The following is a 15,887-nucleotide window of genomic DNA, read 5'->3' on the forward strand; positions in this document are numbered from 1 at the left end:
CAGCGCGACTGCTGATGGCAATTTAAATACACGTAGTATCAGACGAAGTAATGAAAAAAATTTTTGCTTCTTCTCTCTTGGTATGGTAATTTGGAAAAAAGTAAAAATATTATAAACTAGGATGTTACCTAATATTAAATATGTATTCAACGCAAGATTATTATGATGATTATACTATTCACAAAAAGCAATAGGAATACTTTAACTGAATCGAGAGAATGATTGGTGAAGTAAATGAATACAGCTCGGTGTTGAAAAGGAGCTTAAAATCATTGATGGCAAGTGAAACGAAATGAAAATATTTCTTTTCGATCCGGAGGGAAACGAAAATACGAATCCTAGGTTTATTTTCTTTCCCGCGCGAAATTAAAATCACCATGGAGTTATGTTTCGACCCGGGACGAAACTTTACTCCAGGGAACGAAACTAAATTAATCGAAATTCCCCTGCTCGTAGTTTAGATTCGATCCCAGATGTTGAGTGGAGGGGGATAAGAGGGAATAGTTTCGTCCCATCACGTGTAGAGAGGTTAAAACCTTGAGCTTAAAAATCGAATTTCAAGTTTGGGTTCACCGTTCTCCTGTTAGTAGTAAAAATATGGCTGCCCCATGCATCTAATGCCGGGAGGCCGAACCTCTGCTTCATTCAACCATACTTCATACTCGGTGCGTGGGTCGAAACTAAACTGTTCGGAGGTGAAGCACGAGTTCCCTACGGTGCGAAACATTATCTGCGGTTCCTTTCGTCCCAGAATTTTAGTTTAGTTTCGACCCGAAGTGGTTTTGACTCCGATTTCGTTTCGACCCTGAGTTTAATTCCCCGGGTTTAAATCCATTTAGTTTCGTTTCTACGTTCCGCTCCCTGGAATGAAACTATTTAAATTTTACTGGTTTTCACTTTCGATTCGTTTCACTTGTCAACTCTGCTGAATACAGTCCTAAATCTTGCCCGACACATTGCACTACTTCTCGGAAAGCCATTTAGAATGAAAAACAGGCCCAATAGGTTACGTAACAACGTTGCTGCTCTGGAGTGAGCTCCACCCTCACCTATCCAAACCTACCAATGGAATGAAACAATGATTTAGTAATTCATGATTAAATTATTAAGTAATTTGTGATAAAACACTCCCAATATCTAGTATGATGAGCCTCGCTACAATTGCCATGGGCATTTTGGAACCGATAAATCGAATTTAATCCATGCGTTTATAATGCCATCTTACATATTCTTTGTATGAATTATTTTTGGATATTTATATTCTTTATTCAATGTTATGCCAATATCGTTCTCCTTTTTCCAATACACCGTACCCTGTTTCAAAGTTCTCGACCACATCAAAGCCTTTCTGATTTTGATAGTGGTCTGCGTTAGGGCCCGGAGAGCCAACATGCCGTGGTTCGATTCCCAGGTCAGGGAAATTTTTTTCTTAGACATTTTTTATCTCCGGGCATTTTTTTAAATGTAAAATACTCTCAATTCCAGGCTGGATTATACTTCTCAATCAAGAGGGTATCCTGCGCATTGCCTCGTTTCGTTGCCCGTGGCTTGAATCGCGGTGCAGGGTAATTTTTACCCTTAGCAATGTATGTGGATACCTTGTTTTATAAGATTCAGATAGAATAATGGTTTATAAAAAATATATGAAATTTTGCAGGAATGAGCCAAAGGATAGAGAATATATTGCTTTTTCAAATATTGGGCAGGAACCTTTCTAATCCCTGTATATGTCATTTTGCAGATCAAAGCGCAAAGGCTGCTAGGAGCGATTGTAACCCGCGTCTGGCTTTCAATTGCAATTTAAATGTAAAAAATGTATGGGAAAGGTGAATACTTTAAAAAATTAAAGTGAGTTGAATTCATGATCAAAGCAAAGAGGACTCGAGCTATCGTTTTCATGGGCCTGCTAAAAATTTAGAGCTATCCCTCGTTATGACTCAAAAAGTGAATGCGTTTGTATTCCGTATTCTTTATATGAATTTTTTTTGACATTTGTATTCTTTATTCAATGTTATGCCTACAGCGTTCTCTTTTTTTCCAATCCATCGTACCCTGTTTCAAAGTTCTCAACCACATCCAAGTCTTTCTGATCCGACGATTTTATTTTCCTCCAGTTCTTATAGTCTATCGAGATCTACTGAACGGTTACCCAGCTTTGGTCATAAAACAGAGAATGGTGACATAAAACTAATCAAGGGTGCAACGTTTCGGTCATTAAAATCCCATCTGTGAACTTTTGTATTTTTTTATCACTCGCGTCCTACTTTTGCTTTTACGGCGATGGTTTCGGATAGGATTTTTCTTTCCCTCCACTGTGATGCACATGATGTAATTTCCACCTCTATGATCCCTGCTAAGCATCTTCAGCACACCCATTCTCTCTTGGAAGACATAACGTAGTTTCATAGTTATGCTTGATGTCATCCAGAATCCAGGCCGCATTATTTCCAGTGCAGAGCAGAACATGGGTTACGTCATTTTGACTTTTACCACATGTTCAGTACTCATCATGCAGCACAGCTTACATGTATCAACTCAATCTCACGCTTTTTAGCGCGAACTTTGAGGCATAACCGTAATTATTACAAGGCACAGCATCTGGCTTATTTTTCTGATTTCATTTTGCTGCACATTAATTTAATAGCTGCCCCTGATATGAGACGTAACATGGTTAACTTATTAATTAATTATACGTAATAAGGGTCTTATTAATTAACACCCCTGTTGCTGTGACTAACTTTGACAATTTCTGACATTATTTCCATGGCATCGGCTAGAGAAATCAATAACTACATCAATTCATTTACCACAGAAACATCTGGAGATATGAATGTGGGGCATGAAGTTTTCTCCGCATAAAGAACTTGGCGAAGTACATAGAAGGAAATCTGACAGAAATAATATTACAACATAAATATATTATATTTTGCGAAAAAAATACATTTAAAAAAAGAAGAATATAACGGCCTACGGCATGGAGTGACTTCATTGTACCTATTATGATTTCAGCCTTCACTAGGATTTTGGTAGCCATTTTTGAAACTAATCTTCATACTTAATTTTAAATTCTTCGATTGAATAATTTTTGGGATACCATTTCAATAAGGATAAAAATATAAGAACATACATAATATTTAACCTAACCCGAACATTTAAGCGCTCTAGCTAACCAGGAAGTGTTGCAAATTTGAGTTGCAGGATTTTTTCCCGGGGGACAAACAAGAAAGCGTGTATAATAAAACGAGATAATAATAAAAATAGGGGCACAGGATTGGCTATGATACCATTTTTCATATTTATCTATGAAAAATACGGCTATCCTAGGAAACAGCTATAACATCGGTGTTCTCAACCAATATCATATTTTTTGAGCCGAAAATTCCAACAAAGAATAGGTATTATGGAAAAGAATTACCATGTTGCCAGCATCATTTTCCGTACATTAAGATTTGATACAAGAGAAAATATAAAACACGGCAATCTAGTGCGTACACTTCCATTAAAGTAACACATTTTACTGCGAAAAACCCATTATTTTCAAATCCATTTATCTTCGTTAAAAGGGCAATGAAATGTCATTCGTAGTTCACTTAATAGGAAACAGCATGAGCTAAATTAAATGTCAACGTCGTATTAGGATAACTGGCATGTCTATTAAGATGCTTCCTCCGCTATTTTCCATGGCGAAAATATTTCCAAGCGCGCGAAAACGCGACGGGTAAGTATAAATGCTGGTAAAATCCCGTGTGACGTCATTCTGGTTCCCGCAGTCGCCGTGTAAGGTGACCTTGGGCCGAGAATATGTGCGCCGCTGCGATGCAGGCCGCTAGCAGTTAGCGCTTAGCTTAAATAATGATTATTAATACATTATCAAACGAAGGAAACTTTCTGAACTTAGGTGATTTTAATGGGTGATTATTAAGAGACGTTTCCCAGAGCTCTGTGCCTCATGCATGCATTGGTAACCTCAGACGATGTAAAACTCCCATCTAATCGTATATAAACTAGGTCCCTGTGACGTCACGTGAAGTGGCATCGCATGGCCGCCAATCTGGCCTTTTTCAAATGCGGTTAAAATTTACCATTGCCATTCGTCTAAACTGGGCATTTTAAAACCAAATAATTTTTTATTATGAATACACTAATGGTGGGTAAGGAATCGTAATCAATGTCTTTCCTTCACTTTGATGAAGGAAACTACCCTATTATGCTGAAAGGATACCACAAGTGTGTCAACATTTAGCGATGAAATAATTTTTAATTAATGACTTCGCCTTCTGTTCATAACCTATTGAAGGTTGAAAAAAAACAGCCCTTGTATAATAGGAAATATGACCCTCTTTCATGGTTATATTTCTCGCTAGCATGTGAACAGTTCTCTGCAATTGGTCACGGGTGGCATTATAAGCACTATCTTTTGATGATAAAGAGATGATGAAGTGTAATCCATGAAATCATATAAGTACGTACAGCAGGGTAGGCTGAAAAATTACTGTAATGTTGGGATCAAATTTAAAATTCTTAACACAATCTCTGTATTTATAATGCTTAATTAAACTGTTATCCATTTTACTGCTAATTTTGGAGCATATTTTTTATTGAGTACTGAAGTTAAGATGATTTTTAAAATGTAAATGTTTATCGTTTTATTCTTCAGCATTTAAGGCAGGTTTAAATGAAGGACCCCTCCCTATTCCCCTCTGAAATTTAATTTCTCTCTTAAAATCAAAGGATGACCCATTATCTTTTTTTCTCTACGTAAAAACCGTATTCTCATCCTTCTCTCCGACACAGCTTTTTGCAGTTGTGTCCGTTTTTCTATCATTTTAGGCCCAAATAGTTAAACTATCCCACTAATTTGTCATTAATACCAATATACAAATACTATTATAAGGAATTAAAAACGTTTTTGGAAACAGAAATTTGTTTTTTAGCTTGTAAGAATTTAAAATATCAAAGAAAAATATTTAGGTACATTAACATTTTTCTCGACTCTAAAATAATAAAAATAAATACATAACATCAAATTTTCAGGATGAGGGGAGGTATATTTGCAATCCACCACATTAGGTATAAGCTTTGTTCTTCCATATCCATATATACCATGGTCAAATGCATTTTTGAGGCAAATGATAGCAGCATTATCGGCGAATCACGGGTCACTTTAAATGAAATCGAAGACCGCGCTGTAAAGGAAATAAAATCGTTCAGCTCGCCAGAGAACGTTTTCCAATGGCCTTGGCAAGGAATTTCCATGTAAAATAGATGAGGTGTTCTATTGGATGAGGGAACCTTTCCTAGGCAATATGGCGTGAAGGACTCTCCTGAATACTACCCAGATTCTATTCCGCTAGGAAATTGTTTCCAGAACCCATTTGCTCTCGCGAAAAAGAATACGACTTTATCAATCTATTTTGCATCTCATCAACCCTAAACGCTAAACTAATCTGAGTAAGTTTAGCTAAAATAACAAAATGAACTAAAGAAGTCTTTCTTGGGTATTTTCCAAGGCTAGAATACTTTTATCTAAATTTACATTTCTAACTAAATGAGCCAGAAAAAAAGAAAAGTTTGTTTCATTAAGAGAAATTTAGTTTCCCACGACCTCAAAAGCTTCGAATTATGAAGTCGTTCGCAATGACCCAAAATCGCAATCATTTTAAAGAAATCAGGTGATAGAAAGCAAAGTAACGTCGAAAAGAACCTTTATTCAGCCAGTGTCTCCAAATGTTATAAAAAACGCAAAAACAGTATATTATCTCAAATTTTGGAGGAAATGGCTGAATTATGAGCAATTTTTTATCAAAATTGCCCAAATATTTTTCAGTGAAATTCGCTTGAATTTCATAGTCATGGTAGCCATACTCAATTAGGCCCAAGATGGTATACCTTAGGGTGAAACTTCAAATAAACTAAAACACTGACCAAGAATCACCGGTTTCTCTTCCGCCTTGCTTAACGTACGATGACGGATGAATTGTAAAAATATTGGGTGTGAGTTTCATCTAAGGCACACTTAAGGTATGGCTGTCTTGGAGAGTGACACAAACGATATTACCGGAACGAGTCACTAACCTAATCGTTTCAACGAAATGGTGACGTAATTATATCGTTCCGATTCAGTCACTCGTTCGTTGACCACCGATCGTTAAGGGAAGGAATTCCTCGTATGAGTGAAAACAATGAAGAACAACACGAGACCGATGCGAGGAGTGCTTGACGTATGCAACGCATACGTTAAAAGTTTCATTATGACCAGTGGAGCTGAAAAGCTATTTGACCACCAAAGGTCAGAAAAATTAGATTAGATCTATTTCTCTACAGCACAGTTTGTTGGTCCGATCTGCAGAAAAAAACGCTTGGCTTGTGTAAAGTATTTTTATTGTATAATTAGTGTATCGCTACCAATAGATAGGGCCAGACAGGGCAATGGTTTACGTCACTATGGTGAACGGAAATTTTGTGGATCTAACTCTTTGAATTACTATTCACCAGCGGCATGGGTTTTAGAGGATATTAAAGTATTATCTTCAAAAATTACATTTTTTTCAAATACAATCCAACGCTTCGGTACCATTTTTCTCGATTTTGTCTCATCGTAGATTTATTTCTCCGCAAATAGCTAAGAGTAGGCGAAAAACGGAAAATGAGGTTCTTTCCTATTTCAAATCCAATAAAATCGAGAATAAAAATATTGGTCGAAGGAGCCTGTTGCCGACCTTTCATCGTATACAATCTGGCACGAATAATCTCCTTTATTTTCGAACATAAAAGTTTTCGTCCCTTTATATTTTTTACACGATTTTTAGCATTTGTCGCGTTATTTATAACTTTTTTTCACGATTTTGGATGATGTTTTCGGACGTAACCACAACATTAAAAAAAAAACTGCACGCAAAAGAAGAGATCACGAAAATTCGCACTCGCGGAAATAAAGGGGCCATTGAGATTGTCAATTTTTTGGGAATATTTTCTAATGGTGTCAGGTCGTTGCACTCCCATTTGGACAAATAAGGTCGCGACGATCATTTTGCTTCATTGCTCTCCCTAGGGTCCGTCACTACCCTGTCCGTGAATCGATAGTACTTCAAGAGAAGTGGGAGCACAGCTGTCGCGAATGGCATATTAGCCGCCTACTGCAAGTGACACCCGACGAAATGGTCAATATCTCATCCTACGCAGTCTGTCTTATCGAAGCGTCGGATTATGTTTGAGAAAAAAATTGGAAGATATATTCTTTTATTTTCTGAAAACCGTACCGCTGGTGAATAGCAATGCAAAAAGTTAGATCCACAAAAAACAAACTTGCGTTCCTCACAGTGATAAGCATCGCTCTTATCCTTTGATGGCGTGTAATAATTTAATAAAAATACTTATTTTTGATGAAATGAAAAGGAGACTTCGTTGATTTCCACTAATTTATTCTGCCCGTACGACATGTTTCGAACCATAGAGGTCATTATCAAGTACAAAAATTGAGTGGTAAGTAAACATATATACTCTTTGAAGGGGATTGGGGAGAGGGTGGAAGGAGTGGTTGCCGGAAGGGGGAGGGGATGGTGTAGGGTTGGAAACCCTAAGTGGAGGTTGTATTGAGAATTGAGAAAACAACCGCTGGAGGACGGCGCTAGTTTGACGGAGGGAGCGGGGGGGGGGGGGGGAAGGTTGGTCGAAGTCTCCTTTTCATTTTCGAGTCTTAACTTTCACTCAGTTGAGCCTAATACAATTGAACGTCTTGGCTACAGATATAGATATCGGACCAACCAACTGTGCTAAAGAAAATCTAAATTTCAAGGCCTACTTTGGTGCCTTTTAGCCTTCAAATTGCTTTTCGGCTTCACTATTCGTAATGGCGATAACCATTATTACCCTTATCACCTTCAAGTAAAGAATTCTTATGTCCTATTCATCAATTTTTGTGATAAATCTTTGATCACTTGCATAGTATGTAATTTACAGGGTGTCCCATTTATCTTGACCACCCGAAATAACTTTTTGTCCAGATGTAAATTCAAAAATGTGTCAAGAAAATGTTCATTAGCCGTGAGGGGGACATTAATCAGCATGATTGCCTTCCTTGTATCTTTGTTATTTACAAAGATATGAACAGTAGGAGTTATAGGAGAGGAAATGCATTGCCGAATAAAAAATATAGGGTGCCATTTAAAAAAGACATACCGCTGTTCATATCTTTGTAAATAACAAAGCTACAAGGAAGGAAATCATGCTGCTTAATGTCCCCCTGACGGCTAATGAACATTTTCCTGACACATTTTTGAATTTACATCTGCACAAAAAGTTATTTCGGGTGGTCAAGATTAATGGGACACCCTGTATACTTGATATTACAAGACTTTAAAAACGGTATTGGCTGCTTCTTCTAGTTGATTCTTGGACAATCCAATTGTATCACTTACATACTCCTGCGAAACAGAAAAGGATTTGACATAAAAGTAACGGTCAGCTAAAGGAAGGACCGAGCGAGAGTTGAGCCATTGGTCAACAAGGTAGTAGTACTAACCAAAAAAATATTCGACGGTGGCCTGCACATTGGCTAGAAAAGCCAAAGCTGTATTCCCTGTCAGAAGGAATTTTTCCTAAAAGACAATGAACTCGAAGTCAACTACCAAACTTGCGGTAGATTTTTAATTGGTAATCACAATTCAACTGACACCGATCATGAATCACAAGTCAACAGACCTCCAGTTATTACTTATTTCGTGAACCACTTTACTTGACTGGATCAATTAAATCACATTCAATACGAGTTCTGTTTCGTACATGCCTTTTCTTTCCGTACTGAACCCTTTGGTAAATGCCTACAGATTGTCTAAATTGTTCCCTTTTTAATTTTGCAATCAAATTATTTGGAAAGTCCTACCAAACAGTGTAGTGAATTTTCTAAATCAAATGGCTAACTATAAAATAGTTTTCTCGAAACTGATATGATGAATAATTATTTCCTAATTATGCAATTTCGCTAAATTTCACCGGAATTGGTTTGACAAATTCATTCACTGAGCTTAATATAGGTATTAAAATGGTATAGCTGAAGTAAATGTGCGCCACCATTTTCACGTCAACAATAATGAATTTTAAATTTCCGATTAAAGAGGATGGGATTGCAATAGAGAAGCGGGAAATGGCTATGTTCCTTAAATATGTATCTTTTGTGTGTTTATCGGCATGAGTTTAGAGACAATTAGATATTTTTTCTCTTCTATTCATTGCAAAACCTGGCTCATGCGACTCCAGTCGGAGCTAAATTTAATTCATTAAAACCTCGTTAATCCGGAATAACTTTGGCCAGGTAATATACGGATTAACCGGAAGCAATGCAACTATCAATAAAAACAATAAGTACTCTACTGCAATAGAAAATCCAACCATATATTTATCATGATATCACCATAAGCGCGACTCGAAAACACAGATATGTTATGAGAAAGAATTATCAGAAATTTACTTAACGTAGTGCATATTTAAATTTCACTGTAATTGTACGGATTTCAAATGCGATTGCTGCCTGGTTTACATTGAAAATTGTAATCTTAAACAATATTTATCGTGGAATATTGGGTCAGATCCTTGATCCGGATAAAACGGAGAGCGCGATTATCCAAATCCACGAGGTTCTACTGTATAATATGGACTAGCAAACCTACGAAACCAGATTCATGGAGTTAAAGCCTGTGATATCTACCACTTTCTTATCTATATCTACATATTACTCCGCAAGCCGCCTAAAAAGGCGTGTGGCAGGGGGTGTTTGGACACCAGCCGTCTACACATAAAAAGCAAATGCTCAACAAATTACGACTAGCATTTATTCAAGTCCTTTATGGTTAAAACAAATTCCCATATCTATCCGTTCGACAAAATATCTCTCTTAATTTATCGCTTCTGTCGGACCTGGATACATAATGGGGCTCAAAGATGATGTTCTCCGTGTCGCTCCGAAATATATCTTTTCTCCCTTGTTCAAGCAATCTAAGCCCAGCGCGCAGCCTCCGATACTCTAGCAGCTACCAGCCTAATTCTTGTTCAAACTAAGGGGATATAGGCAGGAAAAAGTGTGCGGTTACAATTTTAGTATTCAAAGAGAAAGCACTTTGCTCCTAAAAGAAATATTTCACAGATTTCAAATGAGACTCAGTAAAGATTTAAAAGGCTGAATTTCATCGTGAAAATTAATAACGTTTCCAGAATCCTTTTCTTTAAGAATTTTCGTTAAGATATTTGTTTGCGAGGTATACAGCACATTCGAGGGGGCTTTAATGCGATTTCACAACAGCCATCCCTCTCACCCTTTCAAATTCCTCATTAACGGTCGAGATGCAAAATATGAGACCTTTTCTACAGTAATTCCGATTTTAATGACCCTCAGCAAGAAACAATCTCGTTATTTCGCGCTCCGGCGTCAAAATAAAGTGGGGAAACTATGCCTCGGAATGAGGAAATTCGGCGATTTTTCTCATCTTGATTCTCGTCATTAGCAGTCGCGACACGAGAGTTGGAATGATAATTAAGTGGTCAGCGAACCTTGAAATATGTTGTCACTTTCACTTGCCTAGCAAAGATTAATTCACTTCATTTCACAAAAACCGTCTTGTTCGTTAATGATAAGAGTAAGGCCTAAATTGTTTGGGAATGACGAAATGAAGTACGCGTTTAAATGCTTCCAGTGAATGAAAACTTGATGGTATTCCGTATTCAAGGTACGTTCAATAGTGTTGTAACTTGGGTCACAAGTTTGTCATTAATGATGGGGAATAATGGATAAACACCCTTCAATCTTCAGCCGAGTGCTCTACCAACTTAGCTACCGCGTTCCTCTTTAATCCTTTCTAACCCAGAGCTGTTTATGGGAGAAATTAAGTTTCAAGATTTGTCATTTTGAAAAATTGAAAATTTTACGCTCAATGATAATTATCCTGGCAGCTAAATATTTCGTCAACAAAATTTACACTACGAAATAATATTTAGTTTAGATATCTCCTAAATAGAGCTGAAAATTTAAACATTTTTGATGTTGCTTACGGGCAACAATGGGTTTTAACACACTGGAATACAGTACATAAGAATAAAAGTTATTAATCTAAAACGTACGGTAGAAGACACTCTTCTCAAAAATTAGTGCTTAGCCCCAGGTTGCGCAGGCCAGAACATGTTTTCCAACATAATTCTACCATTCCGAAGTCATTAGAAAAGTTCTTTGAAAATAAAAAGGCACACCCTTTCTCCTATGGACCAAAATCTCGGGAGAGATGGCGTAACTGGAGATGATGTGGTACGAGAAGAGGGAGAGAGAGGATATCAAAGCCATAATCATGACGCAACTACTGAGGATTGACACTATACAATGTTGAATAATATTAATGCATTAAACGTTGTCTGTCTTTCGAGACGTTCGGAATTCGTAAATCACTCCATTTCCCGGGTTTCCACCGCGTTACGTTGTCAGAGGTGACGACAGTTTCGAGACAGATCGAGGTTATGCTTTCAGTGTCACGCATTAATTGGTTCGTTGCTGCAGCTGTCTCGGTGAAACAGTTCACCAACCAGTTGACATTGATTAATATTGTGCGCAGGTTTTTGTGTAGTGGGGGTAGTGTTCTGATTGTGTGAGCAGAAACTTAAAAGTAATGAATGAGTTGAACTTACAACATTTAGCTTTGATTACATAGATTCATGAGTTTTGATTAAATAGAAATATAAGTTTTGATTTCATAAAAATACAAGTTTGATTTCATAGAAATATAAGTTATTGTTATAGCTATTATTATTTTTCCCCTTTTTTAAATTGTTAATTTCTTTGAGTAATTGTTTTTTTATTTGTTTTTATTGTTTTTTTTCATTTTTTCCGCGTATATATAGCTCTCCTTCCCCGCAGCCGCGGTGTTGTTGGCCGGTTACCCTTGCTGCTGCGCCGTGATTGGTCGGATTTCTAAACACTTCCGGTAGGCGGCCAACAACACCGCGGCCGCGGCGAAGGAGAGCTATATACACGCGGCAAAAACACGGAAAGCATCACTTCGACCTAAAGACGCCAGGTGGAATACTGGCGAAACTGTCATCACCTCTGACAACGAAACGCGGCGAAAACCCGGGAAATGGAGAGATCCACAAATAGCATTAAAATCTCTCCCGCTGATGATATTTTAAGTTCCTTTTTAAAAAAAAATAAATTAGTACTTCAGTGTATTCGACAACAAATGCGCTACGAAAAATGGAATACGTAAAATTTTTCTTCAATAAAGTAAGAAACTTTCAGTGGTAAAAAATAAGAAATCTAGAAAGGTCAGTAAACTTACGCCTTAAATAGGATTTGAATTTCAAATCTTCACATGCACACACATAACTTTTCTACGCTTGATGCAACCAACTCTTTCACAGTAAAATTTTTTCAGGAAATAGCAAAATCTCGATCATCATCAACTATGTTCATCAAAACTGGCTTCTCATTCCACTACCTAATCGTCGACCAGCACCATACTCAAGCTAATTTGAAATAATGAGTGGTCTCTTTACGCACTTTCGTGGGTTCTGCAACTAATGTGCTAAGAGACAAAATTGGCTAATTCCACCATTAAAAGCCTGTCGGAAAAACTATATGCTATATGAGTACATGAGTAAAAAACTATAATGCTATACGAGTAGTCAAGAGTTTTACATCGTCTGATTGTGAGATTAACAATGAATGCATGAGGCACAGAGCTCTGGGAAATATCTATTAATCACTTTTAAAAATTGCTTATGGTCGGAAAGTTTCCTTCGTTTGATAGGGTATTAATAATCCTTATTTAAGCCAAGCGCTACCTACTAGTAGCCTGCATCGTTGCGGCGCTAATAGCCTTGCACCAAGGTGGCCTCACGCGGCGGCAGCTGGAATCAAAATGACGTCACACGGGATTTTCCCAGCATTCATACTTAGCCGTCGCGTTTTCGCGCGCTTGAAAATTTTCACTTTTCATTTAATCGCGAAAAATAGATATCGTCATTTAAAAATCCAAAAGCGTGAAATGCGTACTCCAGGAGTAATAATCTTTCGATTTAGGCAATAAAAATATAATAGGAAACCACCCTATTGGGAATTACATCGAACATATGGGATTCGATAAATGCTAGAGGGAAAGTAAATCCTAAGTTTGTGGTTCCTAGTGTTCCTTCACGAGTTTATTATGCACTGTAATCGTAGGATCTATACGCCATAAGCCTACGTTTCTATATTTATCTCCTCTTTCTTTTCCTTCACTTCCCTCGGCTTCTTCATTACCATACACTTTGAGGGTTGCACTTACGACTAACATATTTGCTTTTACCTTGGCTTTCCCCGGTGGACTTCTACCCTCCATCATACAACGTATGTTGCGTGTCATGACATGGTCTGCCCTTCATGTTCTTATTTGGAGAATGGTGCTTGAATATGAAACGAGCATATGGGATTCGGTTCAGAACCGTGAATTTAAAAAAAAAAACATAAAAAACTGCGTGATTCGTAAAAAACTGTTTCGGGTGTACAGAAAGCGTTACACAGATGTTAAGCGAATTAGGATGAGACCCGCTACAGACTTAAGGCTGCGCGCTAGGCTTTGATTGTTTTATCATTGAGGATAAATCTTTAAGAGCAGCACTGAAAATATCACCTTAGAACCCCACTATATTTCCTTGTCTGACAGAAATGATAAATTAAGAGAGATATTTTCCGACCGGCTAGGTATGGGAATTCATTCTTCCCCCGAGAAAAGAAAAACTTAAATAAATAACAGGCGTAATTTCGTTAGAGCATGTCCTTTTCATTTCCAAACTGCTGGAGTCCTAATACCACCGTGTATCGGGTCGGTGTGGTGGAATCCCTCCCGTAGACTCGGGTTCGATTCCCGGCGGCAGCAGAGAATTGTTAGTGACTGCCCGATTCCTGCTCGAGTGTTGCGCGGTGGGCATTTCAAGCTCAACACTGCGTCCGTCAGGTGGGATGGTAAGTCGTAATCCTCTTGGCGCCTTTCGTTAAGGTAGTTGGTTTTTTTTCTCCATCCATTTTTCTGTACCTTTCACTCATAGGGTGGTTTCCTACATTTTTTATTTGCCTAAATTGAAAGATTATGACGATATCTATTTTTTGCGATTAAATGAAAAGTCAAAAATTTTCAAGCACGCCGCCGTTTGAGGCCACCTTGGTGCGAGGCTATGAGCGTCGCTACGATGCAGGCTGCTGGCAGGTAGCAGAGTACCCTGCAAGCAGGTAGCGCTTGGCTTAAATAAGGATTATTAATACGCTATTAAACGAAGGAAACTTTCCGAACTTAGGCCATTTTAATAATTGATTATTAAGAGATGTTTCTCTGAGCTCTTTGCCTCATGCATGCATTGGTTATCTCAGACGATGCCAAACTCCAGACTACTCGTAAAGCATCTAGGTCTGTTTCGTCTCGTTGAGTGGCATCGCATGGGCGCCCATCTGGCCTTTTTAAAATGCGGTTAAAATTGACCATTAATATTCCTCTAAACTGGGATTTCTAAAAACCAAGTAATTTGTATATTATGAACACACTAATGGTGGGTAACGAATCGCAATCAATGCCTTTCGTAATCTTTGATGAAGGAAACTACCCTATTGGCTGGCAACCATAAACACTTTCGGGATCAATGCCTGGAACCATTATGCTTGACTTATAATTTCGAAACAGGTGATGGAAATGCTTTAAATGAAGTGCAAATGACCTCAGTTATCGGTTGCCTTCTCCAAATACCGTACCATATCATCCTAATAGCCCACGCCAAACATCTTTGTATAAAAAACAAGGTGAAGTCGACTTAGACTTTCAATTCATTATATGTATGGATAGGTCAAAATTTAAGCATCAAATCCTTCCTTATAATCACACACTCTAATATTGGCATAATTATTATGTTAAATTCTCGATTAATTTTCACCAAAACTAGCCATTCGCTTCGATAACAACCGGTCGGCTCAACGTCTGTGTTTTCCCGAGGTTATTGGGAACGGTCTAAAAATACCGCTCGCACCCTATCACCTACCTGATTCGGAATGAATCTGTGTTCCCCGGGGAGGTGGCAGAGCTTTCCTATGCCGAATTCGGAGTAGGATCAAGTATGGGTGGGTCGAAGGAGAACTGCCAAATTACTAAGCGAAGGTCGAATCTGGGAGCGAGGCTGTATAAGACGGTCCATTGACAATCCTCTCACGTGCGTGACACGGTGAAGTGTTTGATTTTGTCCATCGGGCCACGACTCCACGGGTTGAATACGAAGGAAGATGCCCAGCTCCCCCATTGTGATGTAAATGGGAGTATCCTTCGCGTTCCATTAGCGAGATGCATTCTACGGCGGGACGAGGGGTAGGACAACGCTATTACGAGGTGTCAACTTGCATTAACCTGGGTTTTACACGGGCAATGATCACGGTGACTGACTGCTAATGTACGGTATTAATGGCCCCTTACAGTCCTTGAACTTATTGAATCGGATGGATGAGGCAGATACTTTGTGGAGATCGATTATGAGATATGAAGTGAAACAATTTGCACTTTCCACATAAAAATTAATTAATACAGTCGACATTTCGCTACACTGAACATGCCGACTGTAGTTTAATACATGTTCACGTGGAAAGTGCAAAGTGTTTCACTACAAATCTCTTGAACTTATTTGTAAGTACCACCAGGAGTAAAGAATATTTTATCTCCAAAAGGATGTTTGGAAATGAATAAAATTCATGCTCAAAGAGTTACGATGCATATTATAATAGCGATCACTTTTTTGACGCTCAATGAAAGCATTAAGCTTTAAACGGGCGATGGCCACGTCGATCCGCAGACTTTTAATAATCAGTATTAATGGCTTCTTACAGCCCTTGAATTTATTTG

The sequence above is a fragment of the Ischnura elegans genome, chromosome 10, assembly GCF_921293095.1.
Source record: "Ischnura elegans chromosome 10, ioIscEleg1.1, whole genome shotgun sequence".
NCBI lineage: Eukaryota > Metazoa > Arthropoda > Insecta > Odonata > Coenagrionidae > Ischnura > Ischnura elegans.